This window comes from Pezoporus occidentalis, unplaced genomic scaffold (genome assembly GCF_034315485.1).
Source record: "Pezoporus occidentalis ecotype Australia unplaced genomic scaffold, CSIRO_AGI_Poc_V1 ctg118, whole genome shotgun sequence".
NCBI lineage: Eukaryota > Metazoa > Chordata > Aves > Psittaciformes > Psittacidae > Pezoporus > Pezoporus occidentalis.
Genome location: NW_026912972.1, coordinates 1,442,848 through 1,462,416, shown reverse-complemented (window position 1 = coordinate 1,462,416; position 19,569 = coordinate 1,442,848). Strand labels below are relative to the sequence as shown.

Sequence of the window (19,569 nt, the reverse complement as noted above, 5' to 3'; positions counted from 1 at the left end):
GGTGGTTTTCCGCGGCTGCAGCGAGCACCGGAGGAGCCATTCCTCCTTCAGAGCAGCCCCGCCGCCGTACCTCAGCGGCAGGGAGGCGGCGCGGCCCGGCCCGGCCCGGCTCTGCCGGCAGCGCCCGGGGGGCTCCTAGAAACGGGAGTCGGGCGGAGCTCGGCCCCTGATGGAGGGGCTGCTGCTTCTTCCAGCCATGGGTAAAATAGGGCTGACAATACACAGTGCTGTGCACACAGCGTGGGGGGGGGGGGGCCCGCAGCACCTGCAGGAGGGATAGAGCAAGTGTTTGAAAGCAGATACACAAGGCTTGCCACAACTAAAAGCTGCGGGGGGGGGTATGTCATGGAATCACAAAATGGTTTGGGTTGGAAGGGACCTTAAAGCTCATTCAGTCCCAACCCCTACCATGGGCAGGGACACCTTCCGCTAAAGCAGGTTGCTCCAAGCCCCTGTGCCCAACCTGGCCTTCAACACTGCGAGGGATGGGGCAGCCACAGCTTCTCTGGGCACGCTGTGCCTTTGGCTCTCCTTGAGTCAAAGGGACCAGATCTGGGAACTAGACAGTGGGGACAGGTGGAACTCCAGCCCTCAGCTTGGCTTCCCTGTGTTTATGAAAGGCTTTCTAGGATTGGTATGGGCTCCGGACTGGCCACTCTTTGGGAGATGCCTTCGCTGGGTTTGCAGGCATCCCAGCAGAAGAGACCCACCACATTGTGCTCCTCTGTGTTCCCTTCTTGGTTTCCAATGTACAACTGCATCTAGCTACTGACCCTCTGTGTCTGCTCATGAGCAGGGGAGCAGCCACATACATCTCAGTTCCCCGTTGCTGTGCCTGAATATAGCACAAGACAGATCAGAACAGCTTTCTTAGCTGTTGCGTCGTCTGCAGCCCCCACATATTTAATGGGACTAGATTTAATGAGCTCTTCCAGCTGCAAAGTGTGGTGTTGGATTGCTGGTCTCATCCAGAGGAAAAAGGCATGTTAGTCCATGGGCGTTCATACACATGGCCCCAGACCAAAAGCCATAATGCCTGTGTGCACAAGGGGATAGTTAGTGCAAGGGACAGAAACCTTTGTACTTTACTGCTTTCCCAGCAGGAATGCAATGCCAGTTTTCAAAGCTCTTAGGGAGAGGCCGCTCCTGCTCAGCACAATCTGTCTTTAAAATAGATTTGTTTACTCACTGTGTCATGCAGAACTGGCTCTTCTCTCTTCTCCCATGGGGAAAGTGCAGACAGGCAAGGAAGGGCAGCAGAGGATGTAGCGTGTTTACTTGTAATATGGTATTTGTCCCCATGGACAAAGCAGAGAGGAACAAAGTGAGGGTAAACAGGCCAGATGAAGCTGGAACACCAGTGTCTGGATCACTCACGATTTGAGGTTCATTCAGTTCTTGCAGCAAATGCCTCCATTTAACCACAGTCTCTCTTCTCCACAAATTGTTACGTATTTCTGTACTTACAGACATGCTGCAATGAAAGGCAGAAGGTTTTTACATACCATATCCCATTATCCTTCCTAGCAGAAGTTTATCCCCTTTTTTTGTGTGCATGTTTGTTTTCCTTAAATACATATGAAAACCTACCCATCCTAAATTGACCTAATGAGTTCTTGTACAGGGATGGTAGCAAGGGAGTGACTCTCTCAGCCTTGGAGATGGCCAGCACTGGAAATCAATAGATGTTTAAGAGAAATCCCATGGAGAAAGAGACTATGATGGAAATCTGTATCACTCTGAGTGCAATTTGCAAACAGGTTAACATTCAGCCAAGATACAGGAAATACATGTCCAGCATACCTGACTGCTCCTACCAGACATCTCTCTTACCAGCTGAGGACATAGGCTGCAGGCAGCCCTGGCTGCTGTTCCTTGCCCCATCAGGACACTGGACTAGATGGCCTCCTGAGTCTGAATTCCTTTCAGCCTGAATTATCCAATAATCCTGGTAATAGTCAGCCTATGCTTCCTGTACCTGGAACAGTGCTCAACTCCAGGGACTGCTTCAAAAGACTGCAAAAAGCAGTTGTTTGATTGAGGTACATCAGGTACATCCTCCTCTTGCACAAGACAGCAGAACTCCAGAGGGATCGGGATCTGCTGGCTCTTGGAGCACATTACCTCTAGTAACCTGCCCCTGGCCACGCCCACCACCGGGGGGAGAAGCAGCCAGGCAGGTGACCGAGCTTGGCCCCTCTTCCCTCCATGGTTCATTATCTGTGGGTGGCCTTTCGGCTTGCTACAGTGATTCCAGCCTGTTGGAAAACCAATCCACCCAGCAACTGGGGCCTGTGACTCTCTTAAGGAGAAGCTTCCAGTATCTAAATATAGCCAGTAATCCAACACAGCCAACACACACTGACTCACTCGTTAGGCCAGGCCATTTCTGCAGCTCCTAATGCTGAAGCAATGAAAAAGAAACAAGTAAAAGAAAATAAGTAAATAAAAGCAAAAACCTCCTTCTGAGCCCTCAGCCATGGGCAGCTCCCTCAAACACCATCCACATTCAAGAAGATTTCCCACTGCCTCTCGAGCACGCACATCATAGAATGGTTTGGGTTGAAAGGGACCTCAAAGCTCATCCAGTTCCAAACCTCTGCCACAGGCAGGGACACCTTCCACTAGAGCAGGTTGCTCCAAGCCCCTGTGCCCAACCTGGCCTTGAACACTGCCAGGGATGGGGCAGCCACAGCTTCTCTGGGCACCCTGTGCCAGTGCTTCAGCACCCTCACAGGGAAGAGCTTCTTCCTCAGATCCAACCTGAACTTTCCCTCTTTCAGTTTGAACCCATCACCCCTTATCCTATTGCTGCAGTCCCTGATGGAGAGTCCCTCTCTGCATCCTCGTAGCCCCCTTCAGACACTGGAAGCTGCTCTGAGGTCTCCACGCAGTTTCTTTTCTCCAGGCTGAACAGCCCCAGTGTTCTCAGCCTGGCTCCATACAGGAGGTGCTCCAGCCCCTGATCATCCTCGTGGCCTCCTCTGGACTTGCTCCAGAAGAAGGAAAGAAGAAAAGAAAGAAAGAAAGCAGGTATAAAAGAAGGAATGCTGTAACCAGAACTGTAATTCACGCTTAGCTCAGTCTATAAAACTTCTCCCTTCTGGAACTAAGCCAACAGCTTGAATTTTTAGTGAACTCTGAAGCTGAGTTGCCCTGGTGATAAATGCATCTGTGGGGTAAGGAGAGAGGGGGCGGAATTCCTGTCCTCCCATTTTTAGCACAATGCAACGTTTTTCTCTGGAATTTGTATAGTTCCTAACGTGGACATGAAGATGTACTTCAACAAGGGGATGGGAGGAGAACTTAATTCCAGCATCTGGGACTGTCATTAGGACTGGGGCTGTAATCACAAAGATGATGAAAGATAGGTTGCTTGGAGTCCAGTAAGTTAATTATGCTGCAAGAGGCAGGACTGATGCATCAGCTGTATTTTGACCTTCCATCTGCTATCCAGGACTTTGCTTCGTCAATCCTGACCATGAGAACGTGTAGGACACAGAGTGGAGGTTATAATGTAAAGCCATAGAAAGGCAGAGACTAGAAAATCCCACCCACCTCTCAGCTTCAGCATGGCACAAAATGAGACAGATGACCAGTACACCTGCTGCTCCCAGCTGAGCAGCACAGTCAGTCCTGCAAGTGAGGAAAGAAGGTTAAACCAGTGTAAAGAGCCACCACAATAAACACAGATGAATTCAATAGCCTGGATGTGGGTGATGGTAGGTCAGGAACATCTCACCTGCATGGAGCATGCCAGCCCCAAGGTGGTCCCAGAGGGAAGATTACACTGGCTTCACCATGCAATGGCACCCTTAAGGAAAACTTGCTCCATAAAAGGTTGCATTTCATCCTGGTTGTACTCAGAGAGGTGTGGGTTAGGCTGAAAGAGGGTGGCAGCACATACCTTGGCCACAGGCCCCCAGCTCATGGAGCAAACATGCTTACAAGTATTTGGATGCCCCATCCCTGGCAGTGTTCAAGGCCAGGTTGGATGGGGCTTGGAGCAAGCTGCTCTAGTGGAAGGTATCCCTGCCTGTAGCAGGGGGTTGGAACTGGATGAGGTTTAAGGGCCTTTCCAACCCAAACTATCCTGTGATTCTATGATCTATGAAATAAACTCTTCTCCTCCCAAGCTGTTACAGCTCTTCTCTTTTTTCCTGCATTTGCTTTCCTCAAGGTATTTCTGACAATTCCACACAAGTGGCAACAAAAGTTGTTCAAAAGGCAAAAACAAAGGGAGGAAAAAAGTTCCCAGTTGTATTTTCCCATCAAAATCTGAGTATTTTCTGAAAAGAAAAAATAGCAAAAAAAAAAAAACATAAATAAATAAATCCCTTTTGTCTGCAAATCCCCTGGTGAGAGTGGGGGAGGTCTGAACCGTTCCTGCTTGACTCATTTCTGGGCAGCTCTTTGCTGTCAAAGGAAACTTGTCCTCAGCAGATTTTATGTTGTTTTCTAACCTGCCTGCAAGGAGGTGTTCCGTTTGGTGACTGAGGTAAAGGAGGTGCCTGCTTCTCCTTTGATGTTCCCACATCTGCCCATCAGAGGAAGGCTCCAGATGGCCATTTCTCCTGAAAAAGAGTTATAAAGTCTCCATTGGAGTTTTCCTCCCTTGCCTGGTGCTGGGGATGTCTCTACTGCTGCAGAGACAGAGGCAGCCTGGGTCCACCAAGCAATGGGATGGGGCAGGTTTCACCCTCAGGTATGTAGCCTCTCTTTGCATTTAGTCTCAATGAAAAATGCCAAAGACACTTTTCTGGAGAGCAAAGCAAATAGCTAAAGGCCCCCTTTAGAGCGTTAGGCAAGCAAAGAGAATGTTAGAAGCAGCATCTCGGCTGTTAAATAATCCAAGGAAAATCAGTTATGGAAAGTATAATAACATGGAAATGGGCAGGGGGATTGCTATCAGCAGTGAGAAGCATGGATTAGTGTTTAAAGTAATAAGCAGAAGTGATGTGGGATGGGAAACCCAGCTCCATCCAGTGCCTGATGCCCAGCCTCTGGTGGTTTTGCCCTCGCCTTTCATACCTACAGCTTTGATTCCTTTTGCCAAGCAGATGCATCCCTATGTTAACCTGACAATGGAGAACCTTCCCTGTTTAGAAGCATAGGAACAACTGGATTGGAAAAGGCCTTTAAGATCATCAAGTCCAACCAAGTTTCATACGTTTCCTTCAATAAACCAAACCAACTACTTGTACTATTTGTGTAATAGGTATTTCAGTTAGGCTTGGAGAAGATGCTAGCTCTGGCAGGACTGAGATTAATCTCCAATTAGAGGGAAAGAAAGACCATAACACAAATTGCTGGAAAATACAGGAATGTTTGTCCTTTACTTTCCTAGCACCATTGCTGACAACACTGGAGTGTAAGCTCCTAGGCAAAGATGTCAAATGCAAGGTCACTCCAATGCTTTCATATAAACTACAGCAAGGCTGTAAACTCTGTGTCTAGCAAAGGAGAGGTCTGGTACAGCCCTGGGGCTGATCCTTAATGCAGAGGAGGCAAGTATCATCTGTAACCCTTTCCTGTTCTCAAACTCTTGACCAACAACAGACAGGATCAGGATCTTTGTTTAAAGTTATAGTTAATGAGTTTCATCCTCTCTCTTTCTAGACCAGAATCTCCCGTCCATGGACATGTACCCACCAGAGAACTAACACCAGCTTACCCAAGAGCTGACAGCAGCCTGTAGATGGATGGACACCCTTTCCAGCCTGCAGCATACTGCCTCTGTCCTCAGCTGAAGGGATAAGCAGCTGTAGTAATGGAAACACTTGGTTGGGTTTTGCAGATCAACCTAATTTGAAAGGAATGCCTTCTGGTTTATTACAACCATTAAACATTGCCATAAGTAGCAAAGTAGGAAGCAAATCTAACTCAAAGCAGCAAGACTGGCTCGTCCCAAAGCAGCTGAGGGCAAGACAAGTAGGAAGGTAGCAGATTACCACTCATAGGAACTGGGTTCCCACCCCTGCCCCTCACTTTGTGATTTTTGGCAGGTCTCTGATGGTCCCTGAGCCATTGCCCTCCCTCCTTTCAGTGGGAAGATGGAGATTTCCTAATCCCCTGTCGTGGGAAGCAGAGCCAAAGATGCTGTGAAAGGCACTCAGCTTTCATTCAGAAATACACTGTGGGCTTCCTCACTGCGTAGAAAGCTGAGATTGTGAATGGGAAGGCAAAAATGAAAGAACTAAATCCATGGGTTGTTTGAATCTGGTGCTTTGCAAAATCAGTTGCACATCAGGAACTAAGGGTCAGGAGGGACCTGACTCCTGATTTCCCACTGCTTATTGCTGACAATGCTGGCATTGTCAGAGGGACACTTCCTCTGCCTTGTGGCTTTGGCTGAAGGTCCCTCAGGCAAAGAACATGGTTTATTCTGTGAACATTCAATGCAAGGCCCAAAGAGGACAGCAATCACCCTGAACTACTGGCATCTGAATGCATCTGGCTTTTCTGCATGAGTCCATCCCCACTGCCACTGCCAGGTTTTCCTACTTCATTGCAAAGAGGCAGAATGTCCCAAAGCAGCGTTTGCCTCCTGACACATAGAGAAGTTAAATGGTTTGGGTTGGATGGACCTTTGAAATCCATGTAGTCCAACCCATCAAGGCATTTGAGGCAGGCCTAAGGGACTCCCAGTGTCTTGCAGTAGGGCTGCTGCCATCAAACTTGGTCTCACCAGCACTGACCAAGCAGCTCATAAGCCTGCATTAGTGATAAAAGGCTCACCAAGTCCTCCATGGCAGTATCTACATCTCCACCTTCCTTTTGGAGCTGCCTGACTTCACTGCTGCTTCCAGCTAGGAACAGGCATTGGGATCTTTGTGGTGTTGGATTATCTACGGGAAAAGTACTCTGTGAAGGTGGCAAGTTCTGGCAAAAGGTAGAAAATGCTATTACCTAAGAAACAAGCACAGGACTATGCAAAAATGGGAGCGTGTTTCATAATGTGCTCCCATAAACAGATGAATTAAGCCTGCTCTCCAGACAGCTCTAGCTCTATCTGCCTTGCAAGTGCTTGACTTTCCCACCTTAACACTGTGCTCTTAGCAGGCTTTTTTCTCCCCGTGCATTGTGTATAGCAAATCCAGCCGTCCGCCCGCACCCCCTTCCCTGCAGCAAGCGAATCCCAGTGTTGAGTGAGTGCAGGCACTTACTGCCTGACACAGCATCCCCGCTGCAATCACAAGGGTCTCTTTATAGAGCAGCTCTCTGGGCACACAAGAGCTGGACCAGCCTAACTGAATCAGCAGAGAAAAATAAACATCCTTCTCTTGGAAGTGCCTCGCACAGTTTCATTAAGCCAGCCTAGGACTGCGAAGGAGCCGGATGTATATTTATTGAATTGAGCCCTAAGAGAGTAAAAGGGGAAAAGAAGCCCCCTGGCTGTTCTGGTGAGGGGGGATTTAAGGAAACTAAGCAAAGCAAGCACTAACCCCCCCTTACTCCAAACTCAGCATTAAAAAGAGAAAAACTACAAAGTATTATCAGGAGGGGAATGGGAACATGTTGTGGTTTGGAAAGACGGGCACAAAGAATTACGAGCACGTTCCCAGGCAGCGGCATTCCTGCCTGGTTTACGGCATGCTCTGGATGCTGGCCTACCTCCGAGGTGGGGTGTGAACATAAAACATGTTCCTGGTTGTTGTCCACACTCTGCTGCGGCACAGGGCAGCGCTCCCCGCCTGCCTTCCACTCGCTGGGGCAGGGCACAAGGATTTAGAGCTAATTAAGGAATGAAAATGAACTCTTGACACATTTAACCACCTCCCCTCACTCCCAGCCAAGGGGGTTCTGTTTCCTTCATGGTATTTCAAACCAACCCCTGCTCATTTTTACTCTGCTGCTTTTGTGTAGGTTGGAAGTGGCTCCAGAGAGGCTCTTTAAAACATTTTGGTTACCAAAAGTCAGCTTCCATTAAAGAAGTAACGTGGACTATTCTGATAATACCTCTTAAAAGAATCTTTCTCCTATCAGCAATGCAACGTTTCTGTTAACAAATGAGCCTGAGCTTGTACCTCTCCACTCAATAAAGAAGTCCCGGGCTGGAGATGCATTATAGCCATCACCTTGTGTGCTGCAGAGAGAGACACAAAACCTGGCCAGTTGTGCCTGAAGGACATGAAAATCACAGAATAGAATACATATATTCATAGGACATAGAATCACAGAATCCTAGACTGGGTTGTGTTAAAGGGACCTTAAAGCTCATCCAGTTCCAACCCCCTGCCATGGGCAGGGACACCTTCCACTAGAGCAGGTTGCTCCAAGCCCCTGTGGCCAACCTGGCCTGGAACACTGCCAGGGATGGGGCAGCCACAGCTTCTCTGGGCACCCTGTGCCAGTGCCTCAGCACCCTCACAGGGAAGAGCTTCTGCCTTAGATCCAACCTGAACTTCCCGTTTCAGTTTGAACCCATCACCCCTTGTCCTATCACTACAGTCCCTGATGAAGAGTCACTCTCTGCAGCCTTGTAGGCCCCTTCAGATATTGGAAGCTGCTCTGAGACCAGGACAGCAATATAGCAATCAAACCCATTCTATAGCTATGTTAACGCTGGTATAAAGGTGTAATTTTTGCTTTTAGCTTCTGAGAAAGAATAAAAGGTGACATGAACTAACCAAACTAAACCCAAAAGGTACACAACTGGGTATAATGAACTCCAGTGTAAGAGATGGCCTGTGTAGAGAGGATACAGGGAAAAAGGGCAGGCAAGGATGTTCCTCCACTAGAGCCCAGCAAACACTTCCCTTGGATCTTCCAAATCACTCCCTGAAATGGCAGAGCCATGACCCTCTGCACTGAATCTCCTAGGGGCTGACAGGCAGCATCACAAGATGCCACCACAGGAGAAGCATCTCTAGGGCATCAGGCTACCTCAGCCCATGTTTAGTAACATCAGCATCCCTTCCTCAGGTGAGGAGCATCCCATTACACAGTCCTGGTGTGACAAATGGAAAAGAAAGACACAATAGTCTCTCAAGAGTGTTTTAGCTGGGCTATGAAGAGAATCATAGAACCATAGAATCAACCAGGTTGGGAAAGACCTTTAAGCTCATCAAGTCCAACCATTCCCCAGCACTGCCAAGGCCACCACTAACCCATGGCACTGAGGGCCTCATAAACAGACTGCCTTCCTTTCCCACATGTGGCTGGACTGGGCCATGCAGGTATGGAGGGAATCATTATCCCTAATTATCCAAGCAGATTTGGGAGCATTTAATGCAGTGATAGATCACTACAAATCTCTTCAGGCTTTGTTCCCCAAAGCATGGAAGTTAAACTAATACAATGCAGTTGCCCCTTTTTGTTTAACCAAAGCTAAATGGCAAGAAAAGCAGAAAAGATTACAGTCATCAGCACCTGGTTATTGCCAGAATCCATGGGGTGTGGAATCTGAGCCCCATTGCCTTTATCAAGCCAGGATTTGACAAGTAAAAGAAGTAGATTAGGGGAGATTTTGAAAGCCCTATTAACAGTGCAGACAACTGCAAAGCTGAGCACTCCAGTCTCAGCCTTATTAAAGGCTATTTTCATAACCATAAACCAGGCAGGACAATGTCTCATTTTATAATTAATACATATTGTTATTAATAGAGTTAAACAAAGCTGGCTTTCATTCCTTTATTTAGTGGTGCATTTGGTGAAGCACTTAAAGGGGGCCAGTCCAGTGTACACATAGAACTGTTTTAATTACATCCTGTGAATTTATTTTTCCAGGGAGAAATATTTCTCAGGGAAAATGTCTATAAAAGTAACTTTAGAAGCAATGTAATTTTGTGTGTGTTTCCTATAGGAAATCTGTTTAGTTTAAGTCCCAGGTTCTAACACTCTCTTTTATGCAGCAGTGTGACCTGAAGAATGCTGCTGACAGCCCTGTTAAAGCCTTGTATCTCTTCTGAAGTGAAGCTGCTGATGGATTTGTGAGTCCTATCTTGATGGGACCTTACCTCCTCCCTCTCAGTTGGATTTCACTTTCAGGATGGCACTTCCACAGACAGCTCCTGCAGAAGGAGACACTTTACCTTAATGGGCACGCCAGACTTTGATTTACGTGCCCATGTTGGTGTTGCATTTGGGAGTTATTTTTACTGTAATTTATTTAAGCAAAGACCAGCCCCACAGGAGCTCAACTGCAGTTTCCCAGATACAAGAAGAAAAATGTTATGGATTTCACAGCCATCAAAGTGAGAGTTCCCAGGAAATGGATCCTCCAGGAGGGGCTTTGGTCAGGCTTCAGCATATACATCTTTCCCCTTGGAATCAACAAAGATAGCTGGAAACTCCAGCCCATGGCCACTTTGTCACCCTTTCTAACCCAAGGTGATGGAAAAGCTGTGGGCTCCCAAATTCTGGAACCTGAAAACCAGCTTTTTCTTCCCTAATAACTTATTCAGTAGCTCTCTGCTCATCCTGCTCTGATTTTGCCTTATGCCTCCTCATCCTGGAAGAGCAGACATACCCCAGCACCCTGGTGAAACGATTCTGTGATGCACCAGCACTATGATGTGGCATTGGAAAGCCTTTCTCTGTCCTACATCCACTGGGTGCTAGTGTGAGGATTTGCACCATGTCACCTTGGAGAGGAGAGCACCTTTCCTCATGCCCAGCTTCTAAGAAAGCCAAAGGAAGGCAAAACCAGCTTTTCTCTAGGTAATGACAAGGAATTGGACACTCCAGGGTGGCCCCTTGCCAGTGAGAGATTGTTAGAAAGCACAGAACAAGCATGACCCTCTCCAACCTTCACATACAAGTTTTCTTCTAGGAGGCTTAAAACAAGGGCTGTAGTGGGCACCCACATCCCAGTGCTGCAGCAAAGGAGATGCATTAGGATGTGGGACAGGAGCAGGCAGCATACAGATATGTTCAGGTAAAACAAGGGAAGAGCTGCTTGTCCTTTCCAGAATCTCGGCTCCAGAAGAGTGCGCCCAGCTGGAAAGAGTCTGGATATGTGCATAGTTTTGGAAGGCAAGCCCACATAGCTGGAAGTTTCTGATCCTAATAAAGGATAGTCCTTCAGCTACCTAAGAGAAGACAGTAACTTCAAGATGCTGCATTTGGTCCCAGTTGCCTTGGGCTAATTGAGCACTGCTTTCAGATCAGCCTCACCTTCCATGCTGTGCTGCCAGGTCCTTCGCCAAAATGTCCTCTCCCTTCCTTTTCCTCTCCACCATTGAATCAAAAGCAAATGTAGCATGGGTTCTTGCAAGTAGGCGAGATCAGTTCTCTGTGGACTTACTCAGCTGTGGATTTGCTGCTGTGTGGTTTCACCATGTTCAAAAGCCTTCCAGAGCACAGAGGAAAGGAGTTGATACATTTTAAAACATAGGGAAAAAAGAAAATCGAATGCAGAGAACTTGGAGGGTGGATCAGCTTCGCCAGCTATAAAACCCCATCCTACTTAGGTACTTATTGTAATGACAGAGTATTTTCCTTGCTCACCAAGACAGTGCATTAGCACTACCACAACTGAGTCTGTAAGATCCACTCTTTACCTCTGGGAAGTGAGTCTTTTGATGCCACAAAACATGGTGTGGCATTTCACACTGCCAGAGACACTTAGGAAACAGCAAGGTGCTGGAGGCCGATAACACAGAAGGAGAAAGACCTGACCCTGTAAGAAACCTTGTCTCCAGTAGATCCCTGTAGAGCAGGGAAGGAGACAGCTGGAGATAACCTGCTCTAGTGGAAGGTGTCCCTGCCTGTGGCAGAGGATTGGAACTGGATGAGCTTTAAGGTGCCTTCCAACACAAACCAGGCTGGGATTCTACTAAATTCTCCATGGCGTGTATGGCCCTCCTGACAAAGCAAGGACACTCACCTGCTCTGAGGTAAGGGAGAAAGGAGATGTTAAGGCTTTATCTCCCAGCACCCAAGGGAGCCCCTCCAGCCTCTGGCTTGCCTTTCCCTTGACAGCACTGGGAGTTAGGTCATTTCCTTCCCCCTTTTTTTCAAGGGATTGGAATTAGCATTGCCATTGTACTCCTTAACTTGACTGTGCTCCCCCCCCCCTTCTGCTCTTGTTATGAGCCCTTTAAGACCCAGCTGTAAAACTCTGCAGCCCGTATATCCTAACACTTCATAATCACACCTTGTAGTAACACGACAGAAATCAGCTCATTCCTAGTGACCTGCAGAGCCTAAATGCTCACCAGTGCCCATTAAGTATGAAGCTGGGAAGGAGGCATCAAGCTGAAGCACCACTGCCCCCCACTGCTGTCCTCAGGGGTCCTCTGGGAGGACCTCAGTGGGATTGGGCTGAACATAAGGCATCTCCTTAAAGCATCCCATAAGGCAGCCCCTTTTGATCTCCTGAGTGCATAGGAAAGCAGTATTAACCTGTAAAGAAAATAGCCTACCTATAGTATAGGCAGGCTATATTCTATATATAGTATAGCAAATGGAGTCAAGCATCCTTTAGAGCACAGACACGTGTAGGCACATTCATCCACTAAAAATGGACACATCACAGATCATTGAGCAAGAAAATCTAATTTCTTCCTTATTTTAACTTAATCCACCTACAAGATGTGGTTTTGAGGCCTTGGGCTCCAGCAGAGCACAGTCCATCACAAAGAGGACAATGACAGCCACACATTGTGCTTATTGGAAACCATCCAGGCAGCTCAAGAGCACTGCTCCCCCTTTTCTGTGCTGCCCAGGATGAGATCAATGCAGCACCTTGTGCATCAAAGCCTTGCTGTAATTAGCCCCTGTTCAGCTGTAATGACACCAATAGTGGCTGTAAAGCCTCCCAGCTGCAGACCTCCTTCTCCCCAGGACCCCATTCCCACCTTCAGCAGCCCGTCCACTGGTTTTCATGGCATAGGGCAGTGCAGTTTTGGCTCTCACCTCACACCAGCCCTTCCTCCACTGCACAACGTGCTGCTGTAGAGTCCTTACACGGTCCAAAAGCCTCTTCTCATTTGGCTTGGCTTCTCTCTGGGTCCTGCAGCTGCCTGTGGCTTTGGGAGTGGTTCAGGTGACTTGCTGATGGCCTCTTCTCCTACCTCTGCCTTTCAAGAAGAGTTCACTCCAGGTTTTAGAACAGGTTTTGGGAAGTTTCTGTACTTCAATCTGTGAAATGGTTTCAGTTTAAGCAGCTGTTTTCACATGCTCCCCACTCCACAACACATCCACCTTTTGGGATCAGATTTTTCTGGCTCTTGCCCAAGGCTCTATTTTTATTTTTAAATAAAATTCTAAAAGAAAAATAGAAGTTGGTCCAAATCCATCCCACATTCCTGGGCTTGGCCTGAGGTGAGAAACTTCCCATGTTCACAGTAATCCCTCACCATGCTTCTTGTTGTGGAGCTCAAAGGATGCACAGGAGCTGCCACAAACACTCCAGGAAGACAACTGGAGCCCAGCCATGGGCTGAAACCCCTGGTCCACCCCAGAGACTTGCAAGTGAGGTGCTTCTCCTCCCCTTGCTGTCAGGCAGCAGGTGGTACATGGCTGATGCAGCTCCATTACCTTGCAGTGCAATGGTGGTATGAAGGTGGGTTCTCCATCACAAAAGCCCATTGTCAAGCTGTGACCCAGCCTCTGCTGGCACCAGTGGAAGTTTTTCTACCAAAATGGACTTTCAGTCAAGCCTGCAAGTGCATCAGAGAGTCCAGACTGGTTTAGGTTAAAGGGACCTTAAAGCTCATCCAGTTCCAACTCCCTGCCACGGGCAGGGACACCTCACACTGGACTATGCCACCCAAAGCACTAGAAGCATCTGGATGGATGCCTTCAGGAGGTCCTGTGCTCCAGCTGCTTTTTGTGGTTGCACACTGAGATCCCACAAGCCCCATGCAAATACAGCACATGATACTTGAGAAAGTGACATTTGAACGCAGAAACACGTTTAACACCCATTCACACACAGCTTCTGGTTGCTCCCACCAGCAGATCTAAACCACAGCACAATAGAACAGTATGTAGCTGTGAGACACCCTGGTCTCTCACCCTCCACTTTGGCTGCAAAAGGATACTGTTAACGTGGGCCCTGAGGTTACAGCCCTCTAATGCAGTTAAACATCAAAACAGCTCTTTTTTGACACTTGTGTGGCCAGGAATGAAAAGCTGAGAGCCAGAGAACATTAAAACTGGAGGAGAACGCCTTTCCTTCCTCCCAGGCTACCCAGTGGGCACAGGGCTATCTACCAACAGCATGAATTCCTCCTGGCTCCAAAGCTCAAAGTGCTCCTCAGCTGAGCTGCCCAAGAAGCATGAATAAAAGTCTTAGTGTGATGAGAATAAATAAACCTACCTGCTACATCAAGCTACACAGCCCAGGAAGGGCTAAGCATCTTTGTCCAACCCAAACAATCCTATCTGGCCTTGCAGTCCTGTTCTCCTTCCCTGCTCCAAGTGTAACTCTCAGTGAGAAGAATGGCCTGCAAGAGATGAGCACAACAGGGTGAGATCTGGAAAGGATGCTCAACAGAGGGCAGGGATAAAATCCCTCCTCCAAGAGCTGCAGAGGGAAACCCAAGCACAGTTGGGTTTTACAGCTAAATATAATACAGCAAGAGTCACGTTGGGAGACACATGAGCTGCACATTAGCTGCAAAGGAATTCCAGATCTTAACCGGGTAAAAGGGACACATTTTTTCCTCTCCTGGCCCACCCTTCTCCCAAATCTCTGCAGAGACAATGCACAATCCCCCTGCAGTCCATGGAGGTCCATGTGGAGCAGATATCCCCCTGCAGCCCATTACATTCTCTCCCCTCTCTGGCTGAGGAGGGGAGTGATGAATTGTTTTTTGTGGGAAGCTGGCCAGGGTCAACCCACCAGAGATGATCAATGGAGTAACTTGGGAACTGTGGAGAGGAGCATCTTGGACTCTTCCCATTACCACCTCTCCAGTGAACAAAAGCAATGTGCAGTGGTTGTGATGAGACAGAGCCCAGCATCTCTGTGCTCTGGTTGCTCATTCACAATCAGTGTCTTTCTTGTTCTTACCCACCTTTCCATACGCTCCACGCAGTGCTGCTGACCCAAGGACTTGCCTCAGGTTGACTCCAGTTTCCAGCTGTGGAACGTGCACTGGAAGTACCACCAGGATTATTTGAATTGGCCACAAAAACTTCCTTTCTCTCTCTGGAGGTTAAAACCGGAGCAGGTTGGAACCTCCTGCTCAGAGCAACTGCTCCTTATCCAAGCAGCTTCTCCTTCCCAGGCAGATCTGCAATACTCTGAGTATCCCTGGCCAACACTTGGTCTCCAGCATCAGTAGATGCCATTCCAAAAAGCAGAGAAACCTGAAAGCAGAGAAGAAACTAAGCACCACTTGCCACCAACCTTATCCCATGGAAAGCTGTGAGATAGAAAACAGGCCCTGTGGCTAGGCTGCTGCCCAGGAATTATGAGATGCTGTGCAGCTCATCCATGCCTCTTGCCTGTACTGCTTCCCATCCATTTCCTTGTAGGCCAAGTCAGTCTTCTGGAACAAAAACAGCTGTTAAAATATGCCTTTCCCATTAAATCCACAGAAGCCCTTTCAGTTTGTATCCCTGTCACCTGGAACAGGCTCTTCTGGCCTTTTCAGAAGGGAGGAATTCACATCCATACTTACCTGTCCAAACAAAAGCAGCTGGAATGGAAAGCAAGGGCTGCTCCTTTCCACAGCATTGCAGCACAAGCCCTCCCTAAACATGGTTTGGCAGGAGACAGAGAAGACAGGTCCTGGTATACCCTGGCCATGCAGACTATCTATCTGCTGTTCTTCACAGTAACAGGAAATTCCTTCTCTTTGCCTCAGGTTTTGGGTTGTATTATAATACAGACATGAATATGCTACTAACCTTTAACAGACCTTGCAGGAAAGACAGGCACATGGGTCCCCAGGGTAGACTTGTTGGTCTTTGCCTCTCCAGCATCCTTCTGGGAGGAAGGGGGGAATCATGGAATCAACTGGGTTGGAAAAGACCTTTAAGATCATCAAGTCCAACCACTACCCCAAGGCCACCACTAAACCGTGGCACCAATATTATAATGGCCAAGTCATATCATCAGTTAATTCCTTCTATTTGAACCACAGTCTGAGCATTTTCATTAACTTCTTTGAACTTTGGGATATGAAAAACACAGAAATAGAAATCTATTCCCAATAGTATTAGTTAATAAATAACTCTGCTTTCCAAACTTGTTCTCATCCACATTCTATTAAGGAAGTTAAAAGAATTCAATGCTTACTGTCTTCGATGCCAGTGTCCCTGGGGCCAGATCCCTCTCATTCCTTTCAATCTGATGATCCCAATCCCTGTCACTAGCCAAAAAGATGACTGGGAAGCCCCCACCTCACCGGGACAAGCACAGGGTCTGAACACACACTTCACCACATCCATATAACCAAGAGCCTCCACAGCCCAAAATAGCACCTGAACACACAAGTGACCTGCAAAAGCAGCCAAAACCATAAGTTTTCAGCCCATTCCTGGGCACACAACAAAGTCAAGTCTGTGGGACCCAGCATGACATAAAATGAGGCTAAACCCAGGCAACCTCTGCTTCACAAGTCATAAATCTGGAGTGGAATTTCTCTCCCTTTTCTTCTTGGTAAGCATTTCCCTTCCCATGGCTGTCAGCTGCAATTGGAGGCCATCATCTCAGGTTGGGATTTGGGCAGGAGGGGGAGGGAGCTGAGCCTTGTTTCATCACATTAAATTAAACTATAAACTACACCTTTTAATTCCTCCTAATTAAATTCCACCCTGGAAAACGGAAATGTTCTTTCTTAGTACTTTTTCACACCAAACATGGTAGGAAGCATTTTGTAAGAGGCCTTGGTGCTGCAGGCAGCTACCAGGGCACTGCAGGACATGCCTGGGGTGCGATCTCCACCTGAAGAGCACTCTATAGTTGGCAGCTCCTGAGTCCATCATAGGTACTAGACTGAGTCACATCAACGTGTGCATTCATTCAGACTCTGGGGAGAGGGAAAGGGTGCACATTCAGCTGAGAAAGGCTCCAATCATTTAAGATACACAGGTCCCAGTGCTAGAACACCCCTGTTTCTGAGAGCCCAGTTCCCATGAGCTTTCAGTGCACAGCATCCCCTACATCACATAGCACTGGCAATGGACAAAACCATGGAATTCAAAAGCATTTGAAAGCAATTGATATTTTCCCCTTTACATTCCAATAGGCACTCATGGTAAGTAACCCAATAGGCAAGAGACTGCTCTGAGGTCTCCACGCAGCTTCTCTTCTCCAGGCTGAACAGCCCCAATGTTCTCAGTCCTGACGCACAGGGGCCAGCGACCACCTCCCAGCCTGCACAGAGAGGAATGTCAGGCACGTCGTGAAATCCAAGTCCTGCTTCCCAGACCTGTCAGGCCCCATTAGCACCAGGAGGCCTGACAATGTAAGGGTTCTAAACCCCAAACCACCACACCAGCAACATTCCCCTTGCTGATGAACCACCCACGAGCTGAAACACAAGCCCAAGGCATGGACAAAGCATCGTGTGCAAGACTCAGTGCCTGAAGACATTCTTCTCTACCAATTTTCTTTCCCCCTTCAGGAACCACTGTTGGTTATTTGGCGGTCTTTCGGTGTTGCATCCTCAACCTTTAAAATGAAAGCAAGCCTAAGCTCCAAGGCACTACCTTTGTTCCACCATACTGGAAACCAAAGCAATCCTGGATAGAGCACCAGCTACGACTGTAGCAGATGTCAGATGTCTTGTTAAACCCTGACACTAACTGTTTTTTTGTTTAAAGAGATATTAGATGCAGAAAGCATAAGAAATCGGGTGCATAGAGATGCGAGGCATCCCTAAGATCTCCCAGGAAGCAAATGAGTGCCTCCAAGCCGCAGATTGATATGAGCCCTAAGCTTTCCACCCCAACTCAGGCATGCTCACTTCTAACGCAAGGACAGATGAATACATGGGCCATGTCACTACACAGCATGCATCAGCAATGAGAAGATGACGAGAGGAGGGTCTGGTGAAAGGAACTTCATGAAATGGAGTAGCTGAGGGAAAGGAGAATTCATCATTTAAATACTGCTTAACCCAAGGCAGAACTGAAGTCACTTAACATCCCTGAAACTGGTCCCTCTGACTGCCTTCCTGCCAGCCCTGTGGTCCAGCAGCACCATGCTGGTCCTGGCTGTGGATGCAGAAGGGACATGGGATGGGTGACAAAGGCTGGGGGCTGGTAGCAAATCTCTCTGTCCTTTCAAAGGGTGGCTTCTAGCACTGAGGGACCAGGAGCTCTCGGTGTCTAACACACCCTAAGCAGGGGGCTGAGCAATCCCATCAAATCCCATATTGTTTGATGAAAGTAAAAGGCAAAGGAAGTGAGTGTTCAGACTGCTCTGAAGTTATATATTGACCACACAGGCTTTCACCATCAGTCCTGGGCTTGGGGATTCTGGTGGACATCCTAAACCCCATTTCTTTCATGATGGAGTGGACAGGCTCCAACCTGGGGTGCAAAGCAATGCATGGTAGGAGAGGGTGACAACTGAGGGCTGGCTCACAGGAGGAGTCCTGCCTCTCTGGAGCCTACCCACAATATTGCTTCACCATTTAAGTTCAGACAGTGAAATAATACAATTCAAGTGACAATAAAAGTGCAAAGAGCAACCTGTCATGTTGGTTGGATGGGTTTGGAGCAACCTGCTCTAGTGGAAGGTGTCCCTGCCTGTGGCAGAGGGTTGGAACTGAATGAGCTTTAAGGTCCCTTCCAACTCAAACCAGTCTGGGATTCTGTGATTCTATGAACTGTCAAGAACAGATCAGAAAATGTCTCCTATTCCATCGTAAACCCCCTGCTTTATTTCCAATCCCACCCCAAAACCCCATGCAGCAAAGCATCCTGTCCTTTAAAATGGCTGTATTTAACATAGCAAATACTCACCCTCCTTGGTGATGGTCTGTTTGGTTGGTTCTTCATAGCTCCAGATCCCAGAAAAAGCAATGAAGAAAGTAAAAGAAAACCCCACAGATATGCCAATCAAAGAAGGAAAACCAAAAAAGGCCACTAGCAGTTCATACACAATCCAAACAACAGGGGAGGAGGAGATGTGCTCATACACTAAACACCTTGAGAAGAGCCTTGCGTTGGACTAAAGCCTTCTGCGCTCAGCACAGCATCATATAGTTGTGTCTACGCTAATATGCTTTAGGAGTAAAGCTGGACTGTAACATGCACAGCACTCCAAAGGTCATTAGGACCTGCAGTTGAGTAAAATAAATTAGTGGAATTATTCACATACAAAATGTTACAGAAACATGCATCTGGGAGGAAAGAGGCACTTAAATTAATCCTTTCCAAATGAACAGACGCAATAAAAATGGAATTAACACCTGTGCAGATAAAATACTTCTGCTCCCTTACACAGTGATGCATGGATTGCATTTTCAGTTGTTCCCAGTAAGATTCCCAATGGCTCTGAACACATGACACCATTTCTGTAATGATGCAAAGAAGTGTAGGTTACACAAGGCTTTACTTCTTGATCTTTGGTTTGTAGATAATCTTCCCTCTTTATAACAAACAGGATCCAGGAACCTTCTGACCTGCAGGAGACTGGTTGTTTCCAACTTCTGATCA

The 19,569-nt window shown here is 47.6% G+C and overlaps 1 long non-coding RNA gene across 2 annotated transcripts; it reads right to left on the bottom strand.

Moving 5' to 3' along the window:
- Nucleotides 1-495: 495 nt before the first annotated feature.
- Nucleotides 496-15,897, bottom strand: LOC134155146 (uncharacterized). Of its 2 annotated transcripts, XR_009961443.1 has the most exons (7): nt 12,162-15,897; nt 9,111-11,293; nt 8,028-8,121; nt 5,675-7,361; nt 3,743-4,574; nt 3,559-3,636; nt 496-1,474 (listed from the first exon to the last, which is right to left on the bottom strand). It is a non-coding gene; the product is annotated as an uncharacterized LOC134155146 (long non-coding RNA). The 2 variants fall into 2 exon arrangements; XR_009961440.1 differs by lacking the exon at nt 496-1,474 and having other exon boundaries at nt 2,566-4,289.
- Nucleotides 15,898-19,569: the final 3,672 nt, after the last annotated feature.